This window comes from Kogia breviceps, chromosome 4, assembly GCF_026419965.1.
Source record: "Kogia breviceps isolate mKogBre1 chromosome 4, mKogBre1 haplotype 1, whole genome shotgun sequence".
Taxonomy (NCBI): Eukaryota; Metazoa; Chordata; class Mammalia; order Artiodactyla; family Physeteridae; genus Kogia; species Kogia breviceps.
Window position 1 is genome coordinate 87,052,158 of NC_081313.1, and position 25,522 is coordinate 87,077,679.

At 37.6% G+C, this 25,522-nt stretch overlaps 1 long non-coding RNA gene across 2 annotated transcripts in view; it reads right to left on the bottom strand.

Annotated features, from left to right (window-relative positions):
• Nucleotides 1–1,816: 1,816 nt before the first annotated feature.
• Nucleotides 1,817–25,522, bottom strand: part of LOC131754746 (uncharacterized) — a 33,063-nt gene continuing 9,357 nt past the window's right edge. Inside the window, exons 2-4 of one of the 2 annotated variants that reach the window (XR_010840538.1) lie at nt 23,239–23,290; nt 5,594–5,628; nt 1,817–2,377 (exon numbers count right to left, since the gene is read on the bottom strand). This is a non-coding gene — a long non-coding RNA (uncharacterized lncRNA). Of the gene's footprint in view, nt 2,378–4,789; nt 5,629–23,238; nt 23,291–25,522 lie in introns of those variants that run through there. The other variant, XR_010840537.1, reaches the window with a different exon arrangement.

A 25,522-nucleotide genomic window follows, 5' to 3' on the forward strand; every position in this document is an offset into this window, starting at 1 on the left:
TCTGTTTTTCATTTCAGTTATTGTATTCTCTAGTTCTGACTAGTTCTTTTTTATATTTTCTAGTTCTTTGTTAAAATTCTCACTGTGTTCATCTAGTCTTTACCTAATTCAGTTATCATTCTTATTACTAATGATTTGAACTCTTTATCTGGTAAATCATTTATTTCTCTTTCATTAATTGTTTTTTCAGGGGTTTTCTCTTGTTCATTCATTTGAAATAAATTCCTTTGTTGTCTCATTTTGTTTAACTTTCTCTATTTCTATGAAATTAGGTGAAACAGTTACCTATTGCAGTCTTGAAGAGGTGTCCTTATATAAGAACATCCCTACATAGTCTACGTGTGTCCAGTGGCTTTGGTTGGATAGCTGGGTCTGACTGTGAGCACAAGTCATGTCTTTCCCCAGGGTGTGCTGGCAGCTATCACCTTGGTGGAATGTGGGGCTGGAGATGAGAGGCTAGAGCTCGAGTCACATGTGAGCCAGGGCATTTCCTCTGCTCAGTGGCCAGCACCACCCTAATGGAGGTAGGATCGAGTCCCAAGTTGCTGGAGCAGAATCCCTAAGGGTTGAATCCAAGCTGGTTCTATTCCCTCTAAGAGTGTGCTCTCCCCCATCCCAGCACCTGCGCCCTCAGCCCAGAGGTGAGCAGTGCTAGAGCAAGAGGGCCCAAAGCAGGCACTCAGCATGAGTCAGGGTATGGCCCGTGGTGGTCCTGGCCCCAGTTGGTGTTCTGGATTGATTCTGATCTACCTCCTCAGTAGGTACCAGCAATGGCCAACCTTACCCCATTTAGATGCCATTCTGGGTCTAAGCCAGCTCAATGCCTCACAAGTACTTACTCCTCTTGGCCACTGCAGCCCTCTCCCTGTGTGGAACTGTGCTGTGGAGCCAATGGGGCCAGAGCAGACTCTGGGACAGGCACAGAAAACTGGCCAGATTCCTGGGTAGTTGTGTGTGTGGTCTTCACGAGCAGAGTCTAGGTTTCTTAAAGCCCTCCTCTCGGTCCCACTGGTTTTCAAGCCAACGAAGAGGACTCATGAGTGTCAGCCCCCATGGCTGGAGTATCCAATATGTGGCTCAAACTACTCACTCCCCAGGGAAGATTTCTGAGCCCACATAATCCCCGCTCTTCTGTGTCCCCTCCCAGGTGCACAGGTCCAACCTGATTGCTTTTCTTCCCTTTCTACCCAATTCCACGTGGATCTTTCTTACAGCCTTGTTAGTACAAGAGTCTTTCTGCCAGTCTCCAGTTTGTTTTCATGAAAATTGCTCCACATGTAGATGTATTCTTGATGTGTTCATGGGAGGACATGAACTGTCAGTCCTCCTGTTCTACTGTCTTGGTCTTAACCCCCAAAGGAGAAGTTGTTGTTGCTAACATTTATTGATTCCACGTACACGTCAGGATAGCTTCAAAATATAAAAAGAAGAAAGATGTTTTATTTTATATCTTGCCTAATTGTAACTTTTAAATACAACATAGTGGTGGTAATTTTCCAAATGATGGATACTCTCAACATGCTTCTCTGTGTGTCAACTTGCTACTGTTTTTTTTTTTTTAGTTAGGTGACTAAGAGAGGCATTTTGAGCATGTATCATATAGCAACTGTATTTCATATAATAATACAAAATCTATTTTATTAAGCCCCTTTGCTTCCCTTAAGAGGAAAAAGCTATGTAGGTCTCCATTACACAGGTAGAGTGAAATGCACCCTATAGTTCTGTCAAATTATGGAGAGCTAGCCATGTGCATCCAGGGGTAGGAATGGTTTGCTGAGACATACAGGCCCAGCAAAGGAAGGCAAAGGCGTGGTAATCATCATAATACTGACAACTTTAATAGTAGAAATGCTTCAGAAATTAGTGTTTTACAGCAGGTAAATTCTGCATAACCTGCAGCTTGTACATAACATCTGACCTGGTCTGTGCTCCAAACATCTCCAGTTAAGAACAGCAAATGCTCAGTGCCAAGAGAGACCAGCAAGATTCCTAAGCCATGATGAATATGAGGAAAGGAGGGAACAGGGCACCCATGCCATGGCCAGCCTGCTGCCCAGTCGCCCAGGTGATGAAATGTGTGACTGTCACAAGACTCAGTAATACTGTTATAATTGGGTTGTACAGGGAATAGATGCCAGCTGCAGAAACAGTATGTGCTTTGACAAGGAGTGTGTTGCAAGCCACTGCCAGCCTGTGCCTGCTGCCAACTCCACTCAGCTACAAATAGAAATGACGATGCACAGTGGGCCACAGTTCTCATAGTAGCCTTCGCCAACCACTGCTTTAAGACCAAGCAGGATATAGAATTCCAGAGTGGTCATGGCAGTCTTCAAATCAGTTAAACATTACAGAATGGTACTTCTCAAAGGATGTCCACCTGCATTGGCATCAAAAAAAAAAAAAAAGCTTGTTTAAAAATGCAGCTTCTACCCCCACCTCAGACCTATTGAATCAGAATCTCTGAAAGCAAGGCCCAGTAAACTGCATTTTTAAGATTCTTTGGTGTTTCTTATGAACACTTTGGTTTGAAAGCCAAGGTCAAATGAGCCAAAAAAAGGGATACCAAAAGCACAAACTACAAAACCATATAAAGTAGAGGAAAATAATATCATCTCGCATTCTTATTATGCTTTGTAATTCACCAAGTACTTTTATATGTAATCTCATTTCTCCACAGCTACATTTACAGAAAAGACAATACTTAGGAAATCTGAATTGTCCAAGATTAGAAACATAGTTAAAAAAAAATTTTTTTCAGGTTAGGAATAGGGCTTCCCTGGTGGCGCAGTGGTTGAGTCTGCCTGCCGATGCAGGGCACACGGGTTCGTGCCCCGGTCCGGGAGGATCCCACGTGCCGCGGAGCAGCTGGGTTCGTGAGCCATGGCCACAGAGCCTGTGCGTCCGGAGCCTGTGCTCCGCAACGGGAGAGGCCACAGCAGTGAGAGGCCCGCGTACCAAAAAAAAAAAAAAAGGTTAGGGATAGAGGGACTTCCCTGGTGGCACAGTGGTTAAGAATCCACCTGCCAATGCAGGGGACACGGGTTCAAGCCCTGGTCCGGCAAGATCCCACATGCTGCAGAGCAACTAAGCCCGTGAGCCACAACTACTGAAATCCATGCGCCTAGAGCCCATGCTCCGCAGCAAGAGAAGCCACTGCAATGAGAAGCCCGCGCACCGCGACAAAGAGTAACCCCCGCTCGCCGCAACTAGAGAAAGTCCGTGCACAGCAACAAAGACCCAACACAGCCAAAACTAAATAAATAAATAAATAAATAAATAAAGTTATTTTAAAAAAAAGATTAGGAATAGAGCAAAGGTATTTTAGTAATGTCTAGAGCTCCTTCCACTCTACTGTTCTGATTCACAGTAATAAAAATTATGATGACATGAATAACAATAAAAAGGAAAAAATGATAGCAGCCCTACCAATGTGCCAGGCCACTATGCTAAGATTCTGTGTTCATTATTGCATTTAATCTCCATAAAAACACATGAAATACTATGCTTCCAGTTTTAAAGTTGAGGAAATTAAGGCTCAGGAAAATTAAATTAGATTGCCTGAGATCATAAAGGAAGAAAATTATGGTGCCTAGATCCAAATGTTCTGCCTGACTTTAAACCATGTGCTCTAATCACTCTGCCCTACAGCCTCTCTGGTATGACTCACTCAGTCTAGCTACAAAGTGGCTCCATTGCTTGAAGATTAAACCTGGCTTCACTTTCTCACAACAACCAGTGTAGTTGGATCTAGCCTGATGAAGTGAATGAATTTCTCAGTGACTCCCTTAGCACTGTATCCTCTTATGCTCATGCGTCAGCAGTGTACTGACTTCCCATTTGGTGCCATACTTTGTGCTTAGTGATGGAAATACAATGATGAGTAACATGAAGTCCCTGCTTTGGTGGAATTTACATCATGGTATAAGTTTAAGGTTGTACCAGTTCATACTAGGTACTACTTCCCCGACCAGAAGACTGTGATCTAGAGATTTTAACACTGTTGTGTCTTTGTTAATACAACACCCTGATTCTCCTAACTCTTGGCCAACTTCTTTCTTGGTGAATTTTAGCAAATCCGAACCCTTCCATTGTTAATAGCTTTTAATGGTCTCAGGTGCTACATTTGCAAAAGACTGCGATCATTGTGTCAGTCAGGACTTTTTCAGTTGCAAGACAGAAAAAGCAAAGCAAATTGGCTCACACAAAGAAAACATTTTTTGACTCATTAAATGGAAAATTCTAGGGATTTTCTAAGTACAGCTGGATTCAGGTAGTCAAGCAACGTTGTCAGAAAGTTATCTCTCATCATCTCTGGCTTCTGCTTTCCTCTGTCAGGTTTATTCTCTTGTAGGTTCTTCCAGCACAGTGGCAGAATAGCCAACAGCAACTACAATCTCACCTACTACTCTATTTATAAACACCAAGGAAGGAATTTCTCTTTTCCAGAACTTTGACAAGAAACCCAGTCCTGACTGCCATTAACTTGGCCTGGGTGACCTAAAAATGTAGCACTTTGTTCAGACCTAAATCGTAGGCCCCTAGGAAATGGGTTTGACCTCACCCAAAACACCTTGATTGGAAGTTGGCAAGAGCTGCTTCCCCAAAGACAAAATAAGGTGCTATTATCAGAAGTAGATGTTGGGCAGGGAAAAGCAGTAGATATACATTAAAACCATCTAGTGGGGACTTTAAAACAATATCCCAATCTAGAGTAACAATTCTAGAATAAAAAAATCAGTACTAAGAGCAAGAAAATCGGAGAAGAGGGAAAGAGACAGGGAGGGAAATGGAGCATGTAAATATTTTATTTCCTTCAAATACCATCAAGTAGATTACTTTTATTTTATTTATGCAAAAGATGAGGCCCTTCCACATAGACAAATAAGCCTTGGGTGACCCTAGTAATGTATATCCCATTAGATGGATCAAATTGACCTCAACAGAAGGTTCACCACGGGCCCTTTGATTAAGAATATGATTGTAGTGCTAATTTGGGAGAGAAAAGTTTAATTCAGTCAAATATTCAGGCACTTTGAACACAGCAGCTATTAGGTCCTTTCAGGCAAGTGCTCCAATTATATTTTTCTTTCTGGTTCTGTTGATATTTTGGTATCCACGACATTTTGTTTAGGCATGATTTAGAAGCCTACTCTCTCTTACTAGTGATGAGAGAAAAGTTGGAGAATAACTTGGAAAATTATTTAATCTCTTTGTAAAACAGAGATGGTAAAATAGAGCCATCTCCCAAAGCTGTTGTGGGAATTAAATGAGTTAATTCAAGGAGAATACGTAGGATAGTGGTTGCTACATTGATAGACATGTTATCTATTATAATTATTTTTAAAGGATTTTGGTGGTACTTAGCAAACAGTTTGATAGTGGACCTGTTTAAGACAACCACTAAGTTATACCAATAATCAGATTTTTGCCTTGAATTATTATTCAAATACTTTTATTAATACTTCTATATGGTAAGAACTTGAGGTCAGCAACAGCTGTAGTCTCTGTATCTCTTCCACAAAACCTAGCATTTGTTGAATGAATGACTGAATAAATGAATGGAAACAAATGGAGCCATATCTTCTGTCCTCACCTTCTCAAATTGTCTTTCCTTCAAGTTCCTGTTTCCTGAAAAAAAAAAATATAAAAGCATTTTCCTTCACTGCAATAAATATATTTTCAAAGATTATTCCTAGAAAGGGAAAAGCCTTAACTCCCAACGAATGAATACTTGATTGGTTCAATTTCAGGAACAAGGACAGGCAGAAAAGGGAGAGATTTGGGATCAGTGAACATTCCTGGGTGCGCTGAAATCAGCCAGCATAATTTGCCTTTTCACATCAGCAGACTTAGAGACCATATTTATTCTTTCTCATTCTTCATAGCACCTTTGAAGCAAGACTGAAGGCTTGTGAGTACTCGTTCCCCCTCAAATCTCAGCACGAAGGCTGATGGCCACTGAACCTATGCTCAGTTACAGCCCTTGTCTCTATTAGGCAGCTTCCACATTTTCCTCCCAAAATGCATGAATGGGAACGAAAACTGCCAGTTCTCTAGAGTAACATCTGAGGCACTCTGTGAGTACCGACACGCTGCAGAATGGTCACAGATGGCCACCCAGGGACAACCATACGACTGCATAGACTTCTGCAGAGAGCAATATGTGCTGGGAAATGTGGCCAAGGTCCACAAGTACATGCCCACACTGGAATCATGTTGACTTGTGCTGCTGCCAGAGGGCTCCCTGAGGAGGGAGGAGATAAAGCAGGTGTCCATTTTCGAAAAGTCCCTCCCTTTTTATGACAAAGAGATTAAGACCTAGTTCCATGCGCAAACAGCTTTCTGAATCTCTCTCTTCCATTTAGAACACAGCACTGCAGCAGAATCCTTCCTCCCAGTATCCATGATTTTCTACCTATTAGGATTTTTATACCCTCTGTGCTTAACAGGTTAATGGAGAAATAATAACTCTTGTAATGCCACCAGAAATACAATGTTATCTATAATAAATTCTGCCAATATGCACATCCAGCCAGCATTCTTCGTAAACATTTCTTTAATAGAGTGCGCTGAGGCACTGGTCACAAGCCTCATGTCCTGGAAACCTGACCGTCTGGGAGGGTCAGTCGCTGTTTGTGGAATCACAACTAGAACTTATTAGGTGAAAGCAGAAGGCGAATGTTAAAAAGATTATGGCATTGTTTAAATATATGTTTGCATGGTCAAAATACAAATTTTTAAAATATGTTTATAAAAATAATCATGTACTTCCTCACAAGCTTAAGAATTACTTTTTTGTGTCACCAAATATCTTTTTAATATTCCAGACACTGAATAAATCTTTTTGTCTGCCTTACTGTTCCTGGTGCTGATCACTCAAGCAGTTAATGGCCCCAGACTATCTCTGCTGTAACATTCCATTCCCTTTAGCTTATTCTTGAATTCATTTTAAAAAATCTATTTACAGCTAAAGTTTACAGTCTACTTGGGAATGTTTACTTGGATGGACTCTTATTTTGTCTAGATTAGATAAATGAAATACATTGTGATATTTTGTTCATCAAGCTTACCGATATCAGCTCCTGTTGAATTATTTAAAATATTAAGAAAAAATAAAAATGATTATACATCCAATAATAATACATTTTAAAAGAGCACTATGATTTTTAGCTAGCTTTATAGTTCAAAAATTAAAAAGCTAAGAACTTTTCTCTTTAATATCCATTTTATATTTTGATTGTATAAAAGCTATAGGAAACCTGAAAATATATTTCTTGACATTTTGAACTATCTGAATACACAGATGGATAATGTTTAACATCATATATTTTTATGAGGTTTCCTGTCACCTAACAGCAAGTGTAATTGCAGGTTCAAAATGCAGCTCTGGAATTCTTTTGCAGCAAGTCCTTCAGTCATTAGAGCCACAACTTCTATAGGTATAGGCAACAAAATTTATATGCAGAAAAGCAAGATAAAATTTTATTTATCCTTTAGAATCTCAGGGAATTCCTTGGATGTTTCATTAATATTGTTAGATTTATCCCAGGGAATAAATTGCAAAATAGTGACGCACATAATTTGCTTTTGAAGTATCGATGTGAATCACAAAGATTCCCATGTTAATTGGAGTGTGCTTGTTCAGCACTTTATATGCCAGTACAGCCTTCTCTGAGTTCATTACATTGTTGCATAGGTTTTAAAAACATTATTCATCTTACACAAGTCAACTCTTGTGTAACAGTGATGAGAACTGTAGGAAAAAACCATGCTAAAATGAGATTGGTCCATTGGACATGGTATACCTATTAGGTCATGTCAATTAAGTCATTTCTGAAACAAGAGGTGTTTGTTTAAACTAAAATAGGTGTTATTCTTAGATGGCACTGTGAGTTCTGAACTTGCATCTTACAATGAGCAACTTGTTATGATAACTAAAAGGATAGAAAGGTTTTCATGCAACAAAAGAGAATCTGTGTTGGGTACTATGGGTAGGTTGTGTCTTCTTATGAAGTTTAGGGTGCTTTAGGGGAGGACTACTTCAGACCCAAATATTTATCCTAAGCCATCACTTTTAGGTTAGGTTCTATTTTCAATTTATGTATCCTCTTTCATGGAGAAAATAAAAAGAAAATTAGCAATATTATAGGAGCAGCATAAATTGGGCATTTTTTTAAATGGAAAAGATCAGGCAAAAATATAACAGGACCACAGTATTATAGTTTATTTACTTTACTCTTCTTACTGTTAAAGTTTCTAGTAATGTAAATGTTAGAATTTGAAACTTAAAAATAAAGAATCTGGAGCAGAAAAGTTAATGGGTAACTACTATTGCAATAAAAAATAAAATAAGCGTTCTGACACCCAATTAATGGTGCCTAGTGAAAAGGAAAATATCATCCATGACACCTTTAAATTTGGCAGTTCTTATAACAAAGTATAGCAACAATAACACTGTATTATTTTTGATGGCATCTATAGTGTGGTAGCACTAAGAGCAAATCATTCTGAAGAATAATATATTAAACTCAATTTAAAACAAAAAAAAAAATCACCAAACACCAACAGTTTAATGTAAACTACTGTATTTTGTTCCTTTTTTCCTTTAAAAATGTTATATTTAGGGAAATTTTAAAGAGACTGTTTCAGAGAATAACATACCTTATACATACAATGATTTTTAAGTACAATTTGAAGGCCTATTCTAATTTTATATAGTGTTAAACTAGTATTTGAAATTTAAAATTTGATTTATAAAATACCTATTATGTATTTCAGCTAAACATATTTCACATAGATTCATGATTGAAATACAAAAAGAAAAAAAGAGGAGGAAAATAGCTCTAAGTAAAATTTTATCATAAAATTCTCCCCTCAAATAACAGTCACCTGGTTAGACAAATCGACAGAATAAGTTGGAAATAACTGGCCTCTGGTACTTCCTGTCCATCTGGCAAACGTACCAATTATTATAATTACAGAGTCTTCTGGTACTCTAACCTTGGTTCTTGACCCTTTCCTAACTTTGCCTTCTGCTCTGTTTATAAATCTGCTTGAGGTCACTTAAACCATCTTGCCACTACCTACCTGTATGTATGCCACTTAAAAGCTGCTTAACTTCACTCTGCGTTAGTTTCCTCATTTGTAAAATAGGAATAATAATAGTACCAACTCATAGAGTAATTGTGATGACTAAATGAGTTGATACAGTGGCTGGCTTATGTAAATGCTCAATAAGTGTCAGCTACTATTATTTCTATCAAATGGATGATAAATTCTGTATCATTCCTAGATAAATTTTAAAATAAGCAAAATGTGTCTTAACTATGTTCATTTAGGGACTTCCCTGATGGTGCAGTGGTTGAGAACCCGCCTGCCAATGCAGGGGACACAGGTTCCAGCCCTGGTCCGGGAAGATCCCACATGCCGCGGAGCAACTAAGTCCATGCGCCACAACTACTGAGCCTGTGCTCTAGAGCCCATGAACCACAACTACTGAGCCCATATGCCATAACTACTGAAGCCTGCGTGCTTAGGGCCCATGCTCTGCAACAAGAGATGCCACCGCAATGAGAAGCCCATGCCCTGCAGTGAAGAGTAGCCCCCGCTCGCCGCAACTAGAGAAAGCCCACACCCAGCAACGAAAACCCAATGCAGCCAAAAATTAAACAAAGAAATTTATTTAAAAAAAAAAAAAAGTGAAAGAAAGCAGAACATTAAAAAAAAAAATCAGTTTTTCTACTTTTTTTCTTCTCTCCCAATTCCATGCCTTACCCTCCATGTTACCTGCCCCCCTTCCCCCCACCTCCCACCCCACCCTTAGAGTTGACACTCTGCAAGAACTCTGTTCCACACAATCAGGGACTCAGGCTGGGAAATTTCAGGAAACAGATGGAACATTGGGTGAACATCAATATGTTTGCCAGTCTGCCTTTCTGAGCACCAAACATTCCTTTGCTCCCTTCTTTCTACACATGGATCCCATTCAAGCCCTCCTCAAGGGAGAAAGCTGGAAGGCCCATCCTCTTGGCATCCTCATCAAAGTCTATTATCTGTGAGGGATGCATAGTCATCTCTAAATCAATTTCAAATGTGAATCCATCTGTCCTACAGCCACTCAATGCACAGTGATGGAACAGTTACCACAGTAAAAGTCCTGTTGAAATAGGATGGTTGAGAGACACACAGAACCCACTGGCTTGTAAAATTGTGAAATTCTACTAAACAAACATTATGAAGTCTTCCAGTCAAGAATATGGAGATCTTCCTTTTAATTATAGGCCCTAACTCCACCTCTTAGGAATATCTCCCTGGCTCCATCCTCTAAGAGATTTTTTTCCCTTTTCAGTATCCTCTTTGGCTATGACTGAAGTGCTTGTTAGAAAAAGCCCCATAGGGGATGCACAGATTTCTCAGTTACATGCACATGAGGAGGATGGAGTCCCAAGACATTTTAAATCTTGAGCAATCACAGTCCTTTAGTCCAGGTTCATGGATTCTTTAGCAATGTGATTTTAACCAAAAAAAAAAAAAAAAGTGATAGGATTCTTTCATGAAATAACCACAGTTCATTTCAAGACATGGTCTCATATTCCCTTTGTTTATTTTTGTTTATTTTTTTTTTGCTTCCTCAACACCACCACCTCCATCATCTCCTCCCTCTGCAACACACACACACACACACACACACACACACACACACACACACACACACACAGTATTTCTTTTTCAATTTAAGGGGCACTCCTTGAGACTGCAGGCTTTCTTGTGGAAAGCTAAATCTTTAATCTGCTTTTTTGCATGAGCCTTTCTGTCCAACTGAACAGTTTTTCTGGTGCCATACACTTGGTATGATCTTCTCCCAGGGGCAGTTTAATCAACTGAAAGATTTTTCTGGGGATTTTTCCACTGCAAGCTGGATGCACAGGACATCCCTCCTGTCCTAGGAGATTATACAGCCACAGATAATGGAAACCTAGATCTCTGAATCACCACATAGAGGAAAGCTGACTACAGATCAAAAACACCTGCAGAATCAGACTATTCCATGAGTAAGAATTAACTTCTCTTGTTTTTAGCCATTGAACCTTACAGGTTTATTTCTTACTACAGTTGGCAGTTCCCCAGTTTATACAATCAATTGCTCAGGAACATTCTAAAAATATTGTTTTATTTGTTGATATAGTAGGTAGAATTATTACTCAGTGGATAGTAATTGAGATATTTTTATAGAGTATATATAACACCTTCTATAATGACCAAAATAAAAAATAATCATGTACAGGTTTGCCAGGAGATGCAATTTATTTGCTGTTCACCTAATTTTCTGTTGATCAAATTAAAATTTGAATTATAATAACCATTACTTTAAAAAAAGCAAAGCTTGATGCTATACAACATATACATTTAATAGCTAAAATGAGCCTAAACTATATAAGAAACAAAAAACGTCACGTAAAAGAAATATCAATGTATACCTTCCAAGTTGACTGATCAGAATGTAGAGATTAAACATAATGATTTTTTAAAATAACAATGATTGCCACTAGGTCCCATTTTTAGCCTTTGAATTATTGACAACATAAGAGTCTGACTATAAGGCATTTTTTGTGTGTTACCCATTTACTGTCTCCAGAAACAATTTATTATTAGATATAAAGTTAAAAGGAAGAAATTAAAATTAGCTTTTAAATATAAAATATAGCAACATTGATATCTTCTAAGTTTAACACTAGGACACATAGAAAATGTTATTTTCTCTTTAATTATTCCCTTTTTAACTCAGAGTTACCTGTGCCATTGGACCCTTGGGCTTGTTTTAATATTTAAACATTTTCTGTATGATAAAGTAATTTTAACAAAGCCCTGAAAATGAAAGATGAAGCTGGATTTTCAGAATTGGCTCTGTTTTCTTTTCCTTTTAAATCAGTGGTTAAATGGGAGTCTGGGGGCAGGCTGGATATTATATGTAGAAACAGGTTTATATCAGTGTCTTCCAAGAGGTAAAATATACACTGCTCAGATTGGATTAAAATATTAGAACAAAGAGGTGATCCACCTTACTGGTGATCAAAGAAATGCAAGTTAAAACTAACCACACAGGACTATTTTTCACACTTGTCAGAATGGCAAAATTTTTTAAAAACTGATCGTTCTTAACTGTTGAAATGCATGTGGGGAGTAGGCACTAATTTGGTGTTACTTCAGCGTCACTATCCCCCCTTTTAAAGTCCCTTTCATCACAGAAAGGAAGCTAGGAGTTGCCCTTTTCCAGATCTCCTTCATTGCATGGTTCCAGGTACCATGTTAATGAGACTCTTGTGCCAGATTAGCGATGCTGAAGGGAGGGAAGGAACATCATTCTCCAGAGGCTGTTGCAGCCAGATGAGTGTGCAGATGTGAGATTCTTACTAGCTCCAGAGACCCACATGTCCCTGCTGCTGACTGAGGTAGTTAGTCAGAGCTTCCCAGAGACCCCTGGAGATTTTGGCAATTTACAGGTAAGTACTGATAGGTTCTAAAGAATCACCAGAAATCATTGCTGCAGCCAGAAATCCTTTCTGGCAGCTCTCTGAATCTGCTTCCCTAGCCCTTCCAAAGGGTGTAGAATCTTCTCATTCCAAGTACTAAAATGTCTGATATATGGAATTCATAGAGTACCCTCTGATTTCTTGACTAAACCCTGACTGTTAAAGGCCTTCTCAAAAAGTCTGGTGAGAATCTAGATTATTATAACACTCTTATTATAACGTGGTATACAGAATTCTAAAATGACCTTCAATGACTCATATCCTTTTATTCTCCCTTCACATTTAGGGTGAGACCTGTAACTTGCTTCTAATCAATAGAATATGGCAAAAATGATGGGATGTCATTCTCATGATCATATTTCATTCAATGACAAAAGTGAAGGATCTTTGGGTATAATTAATCAATCAACTTTAAGTTAATTAAAAGGGATATTATCCTGAGTGGGCCTGGTCCTGAGTGGGCCCTCAGTAGAAGGTCTAGAGTCAGAGGTGCAGAGAATCTCTCCTTCTGGTCTTGAGGAAGCAAGCCAGCTTGAGTTCTATAGTTACAAGGACTTGAATTCTGCCAACAACTACATGAGTTTGGAAGAGGCCTGGAACCTCAGATGAGACTCCAGCCCCATCTGACACCTTGATTGCAGCCTTGTGAGACCCTGAGCAAAAGACCTAACTAAACCATGCCTGGATTCTTGGCCCTTGGAAACTGTAAGAAAATAATTGTATATTGTTTAAGCCACTAAATTTGTGGTAATTTGTTATACAACAATAGAAAACTGACATAAATATCATTTGATAGTACCTATTAAAACTTTTTAATTATAACTGTTTTTGACCTAACAATTCCAGTGCTGATTCTTTAGAGTTTAGCCTACATAAATAATAGTAAAAGAGTATCAGATTATATGCATAACTATATCCACTCTACATTTACTGAAACTTAAAAGCAAGTTGCTCAACAATACTTTTTGTTCCATTTTGTTATAAAGTTTATGTAAATGTTTATGTATGTTTATATTCTTGTGTATGCATAGAAAATTATCTATGTATACCTTTGAATATCTGAAAAATGGGTTAACCCTAGGGAATTAGATACAAAAAGGGTAAGATTAGGAGAAGCCTTTATTTTCTCCTTCCAACAGTAGCACATTGTGTAATTTTTTTTAACTGTGTGAGTGATTCACTCTTATAAATGTTTTTAGTACAAAAAGTTGTTAGAACTGAATGATGGAATCTGGAATAGCTTCATTTGCATTAAGTGCCTGGAACAATACCCTGCTCCAGGTAGGCTCTCAGTAAACAGTCGTTAAATGAATAAATCAAGCTATTACATTCAGAAGGTATTAGTCCATGAGATGAGGGAGGAGTTACTAATGTTGGATTTACCCATAAAGGGATCTGTGCTATGATGGAATTGACAGCTGACAGTTGCTTTCCAGGAACAAATCATAAAAAAGCTTTGTTCATATTGTTCTTGAAAAGCTAATAATAAAATTAAGCTGTTACCAAAATAGGTTTAATTATATATTTAATCATTGGTGGTGGGATTATTTTTAAATATTCTTGAAAAATACTAAGGATCTTAAGGTTTTAAAATAGAGATTATGCAGCCTGTTCAATATGACGCAAATAAGGTCTGGCTCTACCATATTTTTCTTGACACCTTTCAAATAAATTTTCAAAGAAAGGACAGTGTGCTGCTAAATGAAAAAAGCTTCTTAAGAGTACTATCTCAGTAAAGAATCAAATTCCCTGTTAGGTTAGAAATACATATTGGCTAAACCCACATAGATTAAGTGGAAAGAGGCAAATCAAAATACCTTGGACATGGACAGTGTGGAATTTTAATAAAGGGAAAAATGAAATTAGAAAATATTTAGTAATCAAAATGAATCCATGGATTAGTGAAATGAGTTCCACCTTCATGTTCGGTCAATCTTTGCTTTAACATAAGTTCTTTCCTAGAAAGTACCAGCACTTAGAAACAAATTATCTAAAATTGTGATTTCTATTTTAGGTCCATTGACGGTATAGTCACTTGGAAAACATGAGTTTGGAGGAATAAGTAGTATCAAATAAGAAAAGTCATGGTCAAGTTATGTCAATATATACTAAAACCACTTGCAGTGCCTTATCCTGAGCCTCGTTATAATATTCTGAGTCCATTAGTTACATATATGGGCATATAAATCTTTGTATGTCCATTGTTCTTATAGCGAAACTTAGAAATAGTAACCTCTCCAAAGCAATATTGTTATTTGAGTTGATTATTTGCATTTTTGGGGGGGTGGGGGTGGTACACAGGCCTCTCACCACCGTGGCCTCTCCCGTTGCGGAGCACAGGCTCCGGACGCGCAGGCTCAGCGGCCATGGCTCACGGGCCCAGCCGCTCCGCGGCATGCGGGATCCTCCGGGACCGGGACACGAACCCACGTCCCCTGCATCAGCAGGCGGACTCCCAACCACTGCGCCACTAGGGAAGCCCGATTATTTGCATTTTTATTTGATAACATCTTGAATTTTAAATGATATTTAGCCCAACTTTTGTACTTATTTTTACTTATTTATTTTAATGCCCTAGTGCTTGATTTATTAGTATTAAACTACCTCCATGCCAAAATTTCTCAAAGTGCACTCTAGGGACTTCTGTATTTGAACACCTGCTGGACCTTGCTCTAAAGGCAGGTTACTGTGACCCAGTCAAACCTGCAGAATCACAGCTTCTGGATGATGAGACCTAGGAATCAGTATTTTGAAAAAGATGCTTCAAAAACACCCTAAGACTTAGAACCACTACATTTGCAGTGAGTGTATTTGCAAAGGGCTGTAGTTACATGGAAGAGAGAGAGTAAAGAGAGAGGGATAGGTGGTAAAGGGAGGGAAATTTGCACACTTGATTCTACCCTCAGCCAAGCCTGAGGATTATAGAAACACTTCCCGCCACACCTTTCCTTCCAGTAGAATTGGTTCTTTCACATTCAAATTCACTGTGAGAGCACAGGCATGGGAACCTTCTCTTCCCCAGCCAGGAGTGGGTGAGTGTGAGAAAACTAGTCAATCCAGTGCAGTCTCAGTGTCAGCAGTGGAAAGACAAGACAAGGAAGCCTTCTTCTAAGACCTAAAATTCCAGACCTCTTCTCTAGAAATTTAAGTATCCCATTTCACAACTCCCTGGAAAGAGAATTGTGTTGTTCTGCCCACTGTGTCTCACAGACTTGAAAAAAGTTATTAGTGTAACTGAAATATTGTGACCTCTTTGAAGAACGTGTAAGAGTTTTCTCTTTTGTTTTCATAAATCCAGAGTAACAACTAATTATAATTTGTATTGTTAAAAAAAAAGATGCCTCCATAATGACAAAAGTATGGACAGATATATCAGGGGAACAGAACAGAGAGTCCAGAAATAGATCTACACAAATATAATCAACTGATCTTTGACAAAGGAGCAAAAGCAATAAAATGGAGCAAAGATAGTCTTTTCAACAAGTGGTGCTTAACTGGACATCCACATGCAAAAAATGAATCTAAACACAGACTTTACAACCTTCACAAAAATTAACCGAAAATAGTTCACAGACCTAAATGTAAAATGCAAGCCTATAAAACTCCTAGAAGATAACATAGGAGAAAATTACATGACCTTGAGCATGGTGATAACTTTATAGATGTAACAACACAGGTGTATTCTATGAAATAAATTACTGAAAAGCTGGACTTCATTTAAATTAAAAACTTCTGCTCTGTGAAAGACACTGTCAAACGAATGAGAGGACAAGACACAGACTGGGAGAAAATATTTGTAAAAGGCACATCTGATAAAGGACTGGTATCCAAAGTATACAAAGAACTCTTAACACTCAACAATAAGAAAACAAACAACCTGATTTTTAAAATGGGCAAAAGACCTAAACAAAGACCTCACCAAAGAAGATAAACCAATGGCAAAGAAACATATGTAAAGATGTCCCACATCATATGTCATTAGGGAAATGCAAATTAAAACAACAATGAGATACCACTACCAACCTATGAGAGTAGCCAAAATCCAAAATTGAAAACACCAAATGCTGGACAGGATGTGGAGTACAGGAGCTCTCGTTCATTATGGGTGGGAATGCAAAGTGGTACAGTTACTTTGGAAGACAGTTTGGCAGTTTCCCTACAAAATTAAACATACTCTTATAAGCAATCATGCTCGTTGGTGTCTACCTACAGGAGTTGAAAATTATGTCCACACAAAAACCTGCACATGGATGTTTATAGCAGCTTTATTCCTAATTGCCTAAACTTGGAAGCCACCAAGGTGTCTTTCACTAGGTGAATGAACAAATAAACTGTGATATATTTAGACAATAAAATATGACTCAGAGCTGAAAAGAAATGAGCTCTCAAGCCATGTGAAGATACGAAGGAAACTTACATGCATATTACTAAGTGAAAGAAGCCAATATGAAATGGCCACACACTATATAATGCCACCTATATGATATTCTGGAAAAGGCAAAACTATGAAGACAGTAAAAAGATTAGGGATTGCCAAGAGTGCAGGAGGAAGAGAAGGAACAGACACAAAGGATTTTAGGGCAGTGAAATTATTCTGAATGATACTACAGTGATGGATGCATGTCCTATACATTTCTCCAAAGCCATAGAATGTACCACACCAAGGTGAACTAATGTAAACTATGGACTTTGGGTGATAATGATGTATCATTGTAGGTTCATCAGTTGTGACAAATGTACCACTCTGGTGCAGAGTTCATATGAGAGGTAACAGGGGTATATGGGAACTCTACTTTCTGCTCAATTTTGCTATGAACCTAAAATTACTCTAAAAAATAAAGTCTATCTTTAAATAAAGGCAAACTAGGGACCAAATGTAGAAATAACAAAAAAAATAATATCCCAAAATCCTCTATAAGTAATTTTCTTAAACTCTCAAAATAATGCACTTGAGCCATTTAAATATAGGACTTTCCAAGTGGTCTGTTATCATGGATTAATCAGTTATTAGTTCTTCCTCAGCTTAGACTAAATTCCTGTTATCAAATTGATAGAAAATTAGATTAGGAGGGCCTTAAATCATATGATTAGAACATTATTTTCACTCAGAAGAAAATTCCATTCTTTTTTCTCAGGAGTTGAAGTTTGAGTTCATTAAAACAGCTTCAAGCTTCACCTAAATCAGCCTGACAATATTGTATAAAAACTCTTTGGCCATTCTCAATTTCAAATTTACTGCAGACTCCTCATCCCCCAGTTTCTCTTGTTCTGAACCATGTTGGGGCCTATATTAGCTAAAACATAATTAAGTGCTAATAATTTAAACATTTGTAGGCAAGAATTCCTGGGAAATGATGCTTTGTGCCCTGAGAGAAAGGAGAATCTCGGATTTAGCTAAGAACTGAGTATACCGTCTGTTACCACCGCAATTCAGTGGTCCACAGGGAGTCTCCACACATGTTTGTTATATAGGTCGTGTTCAGCATAGCAACCTTCTGGTACTTTCATTCATTTGATAAGTGGAATGTATTTCGTGTGTTCTAATGAGTCTCAGACATTCTAGCATGATGAGCTGAGAGATTTTTATCAGGTGGAAAATAGCTTTTGGATGTTTGTGAAAAGCAGGGGGCTTTGTAAACTTAACCATATTTAAGAAGAAATTGTTATAAAAAGTTGTAGATTGCAAGTATATTATAAAACATTTTTCTACTCAGTTCATTAATATCCACTTTTCAGTTCTGGAATTAAGCTTTTATAATCTCTGTCATTTTGTACTAAGAAATGGGGAAGTAGAAGAAACTCCAAAGATGGTTCTAACTCTATTTTTAACTCTCCAGTGACTTTTTCTTGAAAGGCCAATTACTTAGGCACTCTTTTTTTTTTTTTTTTTTTTTTAAGTTTTCACTTACTGCAAAGGATGTAATCATTCAGATTATCTTGATTGTACAATTCTTTAACTTCCTTGGAAGAAAAGCCTTATCAATGTAAAGTTTTAGATTTAATTATAGTATATTTCAAGTTTCTCTTTTCAGAGGACCACTAAAAATTGGTGTAATTTTTTTAAATTAAGGTAAAATATAAACTTCCTTCCATTCTTTCTTGGGGATTGAAAGTCACTCTGTTGAAATTTCCCCACTACCCTCCCCCCACCCACCTCTCCCCTGTTGAAACCCTACCCATCCTACAAAATGTTTCCCTACAGAACTTTCTGGATTGCCCCCAACCAGATGTGCTCTCACCCTCCCTTGAACCCCATTGTATTGTTTACTTTTCTTTTGGCACTTCTTACATTCTGTCTCCTATTAATGCTATTGCCATATTGACTATTCCTTATTAAAAAGACCTTCCTTGAAAGCTGAGGCTTGTTGTCAGTCACCCTTGGCCTCCTCTCCTAGTGCTTTGGACATGTTAAGTATGCATTAAGTATGTGTTTAACTCACTTTGTCCTTTAGGTTTGGGGGGAGTAGCTATGGGGGCTATCTAAAGTAGAATAATAATCTTGAACTATTTCAAACTCTTAATCATATGCTTCAGAATCTTTTGGGGGGGTTTATTTCTTTGTTGACCATGGCCTGATACTTTCACAATACTTCTCCCTGGGGGAGCCCATTCTCTGTGACCTTAGCTTACTACCTATAAACCAAATACTTCCAAAGTTTTATTTCTGGCCCCACAAGACTGCCTTGCAACTGCCTATTGAATTAATGCATCAAAGAACAGTTAACATGCTTTTATATTTTGTTACCTTTAAGAGAAGTGTTAATGATATATTTTCTTTTTTTCTAAATTTTTATTGGAGTATCGCTGATTTATAATGTTGTGTTAGTGTCGGGTGTACAGCAAAGGGGATAAGTTATATATATATATTCATATATCCACTCATTTTTAGATTCTTTTCCCATATAGGTCATTACAGAGTATTGAGTAGAGTTCCCTGTGCTAAACGGTAGATCCTTATTAATTATCTATTTTATATATAGTAGTGTGTATATGTCAATTCCAATCTTCCAATTCCCCTTACCCCCAGTAACCATAGTTTGTTTTCTACATCTGAAACTCTATTTCTGTTTTGTAGATAAGTTCATTTGTGCCCTTTTTTCAGATTCCACATATACACGATATCTTATGATATTTGTCTTACTCTGACTTACTTCATTCAGTATGACAATTTCTAGGTTCATCCATGTTGCTGCAAATGGCATTGTTTCCTTCTTTTATGGCTGAGTAATATTCCATTGTATATATGTACCACATCTTCTTTATCCATTCATCTGTTGATGGACATTTAGGTTGCTTCCATTGATATATTTTCTTAAAAGCACAGATATACTTCCTTAGAACATCTCATTGTTTTCCCTAGGAAAAATTCTAGTCTCTCTAAAAGAAGGAAACTGATTAACATAACAAGTCTAAAATAAAATTAAGAAACTGGAATTTAGTCCAGTCTGTAACATATATTTTATAGGACAAGTCATTTAATTGTCTATGAACCTAATGTTCAAAATAGGAATATTGTCCTTACTTGCCTGCCTTATAGCACTGAGAAGCTCAAATGAGATAAAGTAGATGGTAGCACATGAAAAAGTATACAGAGGTAGACTAGGACTAGATGAGTGGCTAAGGGCCTGCCTGGGCTCTGGAGTCAGACTTTCTGTGGTTTGAATTGTGATGTTGTCCTTGCTCCCTTTGTGTGCCTGTGTGATACCTCATCTTTAAAATGGGAGAAGAATAGTATATATCTCAAGAGCTCTTGGGAGAAGTGAGAAAATCAATGAAAAGCATTTAGCACTATATCTATTATTACTCTAGTGATGTGCTTTCACTAGTAAGTTGGTTAAGATCTTTTAATTTCCCAAAGAACTTTAATCTACATTACAGGGCTCAAGCAAACGACTAATATATAAATTTCCTGGAAGAACCCAAATGACTAAACAGTTTTATAGAAGAGAGTTTGTCTATGTGTATTTAACTGTTACATCATACACCCAAAACCTCTTAAATAATGGTAAATGTAAAGGACAACTATCTTTAATATTATACCTAACATTCAAAAGCAAATATGATTTTAGCTCCACGAGTAAAACTTGACTTTCAACCTATTTCAATATTCCAATTTATGAAACAACTATCCTCTACACCCCAATCCATTGACTTCTAAGAGAGTTTAACTTTCTTATCACATGTTAATTGTTCAGCTCGTATATACATCCACTGAGCGAGAGCAGCTTATATGTATAATACAATGCACTGTACGTTTTTGGTCAGCAGCAAACTCTAGAGCGAAAAATAAAACCCTTCTGGTAGCCCATTTGACAATTCTTATAATTTGCGGTGATGTTTTCATTACAGTGTGTCACACAGGAAGCCTCAAAAGGATTAGACATAGACCAACTCATCCACATTTCTTCCAGCCACTAATCATATCACTACCCACCAGTGACCCAAACTTCCTTAGTGCCAGTTCTTCCATTTACCGGAGAGTGTGGCCCCTAAACTCATTAAGAAATGGATGAGCCACATAGTCAAAAATGCCATTATCTGTGTTTTATTAGACTCCGTGATTTGATCTTCCAGAAATATCTGATCCTACAACAAGATGAATGTCGGGTAAGACAAAAATATGCCAGCGGGATTTTGAAAACCACAGAGAAAATCTATAGGAAATATTAGGAAAGAAGAGGGCAAGAAACAAGTGACCTGGAAAAAAATATATAGATACCATAAAATTGGATCCATGCTATACCCTCCTTATGGTCTTACAGGGTAGGTTTTGAAAATCCAGAAACCATGTGGACGGTATCCAAACCTGAATTTTTGAAAAAGCCATAGCTTTCATTGGACTAATAAAAAAAAATGTTTGCTGACACAATGGCAAGACCACATTGGAAACTGTATTTTTTTTTTCTCTAGTTCCTGAATTACTTTTTGTGGGTACAAAGGTGTCTAATATTCTAAAGAATAACAAAACCAGTTTAAAACTTTGGGTGTACCTGTCAATTAAAGAAGCCATCTGCAATATTTTATTAGTAATATTTTATTTCAGTCATTCCTTTTGATACTATGAAGCATTTGACAAGATTGAGAATTTCTTTCTTCAGATTTTCCCTTCTTGATATTTAGAATGGGTATCCTGGCTTGACTACAACTACTTTGAAAATTTTCCACCATTTTTGTCACAGCCTTCTCTTCCTCCATCCATCCTTAGATAGATAGGTAGGTAGATAGACAGATAGATAGATAGGCACACAGACAGGGAGACAGAGAGAGAGAGAGAGAGAGAGAGATTGGACCCTCTTCTTGCTCTGTACTCTCTGGTAATCTTATTCACCAACATAGCTTTATCACCTAAAAACCAATAATATCAAAATGTCGCTCTTTAGTTCTTACCTCTGTCCTGAACTTCAGATTCAAATTTTCAACTGCTGAAAACACAGTTACCTGCAAGGATGCTGCATCATTCATAAATTCACATTCATTTTTATATTTTATATTATTTTAAGCTTATAAACTTTCATGAAACTCTGCATACTGCTTTTTCTCATCACAGTTACATTCTGGACTGCACAAACAAAAGGCTTTTGTTGTTGAACATTTTCTTCTCATTGCCTTCCACAGCATCTTTTGTTTAACTCTATCATACGGTAAAATAATTATTCATTTTCCTGCCTGTGTTCCTGATTACAAAGAATTTTATCTGCAGTGAGCACTATTTCTTATTAATCTTGCATCCCTACTATCAGAGCAGTGCCTAGCACAAAGGAAAAATTCAATCAATGTTGACAAGTGGCTGAATCAATCATGCAATTCGTAAGACTGACTTTATTATCTTTACCTTTTTCACTGTTTCGATCCTTTAGTGCAGACATTATACAATTATATTTTCTACCTACACTTCATTTGTTGTAAAAGACACATTTCCCTAAAGCTTACAGTTCATAGTTACATCGTTGGTGAATTGTTTGGAGATATTAAGAGAGCGGTGACATATGTTGTCATGTAATTTTCAATGTATTGATTTAGGGTAGAGAACAGGCAAGACTGAATTACTTTTTACTGTCTCAAAGAAGTATAAATATAAGGAAGTGTTTGAGCCCTTCAGTGACTTGGAACCTCTCACTGACGCTCTGCATCCAGCCTCCCAATGTGCATGCAGAATTCACAGAGAGGGCCTGGCTGATCCTCTGATTCCACTCCTCACCCCATCCAAAAGACATGTTTCTAGGCTGTATTTTTTTTGGTGCATGTCCTCAAAATTCTTCCTGTAATCCCAGTTTCAGCATTTAAAAGTCAATAATTATATAGTATCTTTTTTCATTACTTTATTATTTAGGTAACGTATCTTAAATGTTTTTTAAAGCATTTTGGAGAAATATTAATGATTAGCATGTTTGAAGGAGATCTGGGAATATCTCTTAACATTTTTTATTCTTACAAAAATAGTTTTCCAAATTTTAGCCTTTTCATTGTAAGTTGCATTTCCCTAAACTTTTATTCATTCAACAAATATAAAGCAATGACTATGTGCCAAGCATTCTCTGATACAGCATTTTCAAAAAGATTTTTTAATCCCACCCTTGTGAAGCTTACATTCTAGAGAGGAAGACACACAATAAACAAGATAATTAAGTAAAAAGCAGTATGCTAAACAGTGAAAAGTGCTAGGAATCAAAATTAAGCAGAGAAGGGGAAGAAGAAGGGGCATGCTTACATTTTAGGTAGAGTAGAAAGCCTCTCTGTGAATATGACACTTAAGTGAAGACCTGAAAAAAAGTGAGAGTAAAATCATGCAGATTTCTAAGGAACAGCATTCCCAACGGAGACAAAAGCAGGTACAAAGGACCTGAGGCAGAAGTATACCTGGTGTATTATAGAAAACACAAGGAAGCCAGTGAAACTGGAGCTCAGGGAGCCAGGTGGCAGATAATAGGTGTGTGGGCATGTATGTGTGGGTGTGAGGGGAACAGAAGGGATGGCAGATTGGATAATATCTTGTGGATCATGTGAGAATTTTGACTTTACCCTGAGAGAGGTGGAAAGCTGTTGAAAGATATCAGGAAGAGGAGAGGCTTATCATTACACTTAGCAGGATAATTGTGGCTAATGCATTGAGAGTAGACTATAGAAAGCTAAAGGTAGAAGCAGGAAAACTAGAAGATATTGTAGTGTTCCAGGCAGAAGAGGGCAGCAGCTTGGTCTAGCTAGACTAGCAGAGGAGGAAGTGATGAGTAGCATTTGGATTCTGGATATTCTTTGAGGGTGAAGGCAATTTTTTTTCCCCAGATTGGATGTGATAGGTAATAATGTAGATAAATAATACCAATTCCCCACCCCCTTGGCCTGTAATGGTTTCCTCAGATTAGGGAGCACTGCTGAATTTTTCTTAAACCTTCCACCTACTTACACATCCAGTCAGTCAGAGAATTTCCAATTCTAAAACATGTTTAAATATGTTTCCTCTTTCCTTCCCATGCCTACTGTCCTACCCACTGATCTTCATTATTTCTTACCTGACAATTGTTATAATCTTTTAATGGGCCTATGTTTCTAGTTTCTTTCATCTCTAATCCATCCTCTTCAAGGATATCAGAATCATATTTCCAAAGCACAGATTTGTTTCCCTCCTCTGTTTCAAATCCTCAGTAGAGCGAAACTGCTACAGAACATGTCCCAAAGGCCCTCCTTTTCCAGCCTCATCACCCAGGGATTCAGCCACACATAAACTCTTGCCATTCCTCAATTCTGTCCCATCCACACGTTTGTATGCCTTTACTCTTTTCTCTCAGTTTGAAATTCACTTTGCTTTGATAGCACCTTCTCTCTGACCCACCCCACAGGCCTGAAAAAGACTCCATCAACTCCAGCCTTGTGTCCTCAAGGCACTTGTTCATAAGCACACAGGGCACCTATGATTCTTAGTCTGGCTACTGGTCTGACCGTCCCCAATTCGACCTGTTTCATTTAATGCTTAGTATATAAAAAATGATCAACATGTATCTGACAGATGTTGAAACATACACTAAATCCAAAATGTGTCTCATGCGTTTTTGTGCTTCCTTTGCCCTGAGTTTATACCCCTTTAAAATTTCATGGCAGGAATATATACATATGTAGATTTATCACAGTCATACAAAGGGATGCCCCCAGGAAGAAGCCTAAAAAAGTCAAAGCAAATGACCTTTTCTCATTCCTTGTCCTTTTTGATTACCTGAATCATTTGTCAGTGTTAAAATAAAAAATTACTAAACTCTCTTCTCTGTCACAACATTGCTCTTTCCTTTTGTCTAGTGGCTATTTTTCTGCCTTCGTTACTTGCTTCCTAGTTCTCCTTTAACAGTAGTATCCTCATCTGTGCTGCCATCACACTTCTCATCCACCACTCCTCTTGGTTTCTTTGCAGACATTAATGAGTTATAAGTCTACAACTACAGCCTGACCTCTCACCTAGTCTCCCATCCTGTATTTCCAATTCGTCTTATTACCCATGTGTCAAACAACATTCACTGTATCTGCTTCCTATCTTTTTCCCAATTATCCCTTTTTGTCTGAGGTAACTTGTTTTAATTTCTAAAATTTTGTTTATTGTCTCTTTTAATTTATCCTTTACATCCAGTACAATAAATATTCCTTCAGAATTCTTTGTTCTTTATTGTCTCAACTCTAGAATCAGCCAATATACTTTATATCTGCAAGAGCAGCCCAACTAGTCCTGTTCACTCCAGAATCTTCCCCTTCCTATTTATTCTAGCTATGGCTGAAAGGCTAAATTAGGGTAGTAATTTAGTAAATTCTAAAGTCTCATTGGCTTTTACTACACCCAAACACACTCATGTTACACTCCAATACGGGTGTTTCCAGTAAAGCAATCTGCATTCAGGAATTCAGGATCTTTCTGTCTCATCACTCCACGCATATGTAGATCCTTGAGGAGTACCTCCATTCTGCCAGCAGTTAGAGAGATCACACCACTTCTTCACCACTTTGATAAAGAAGTG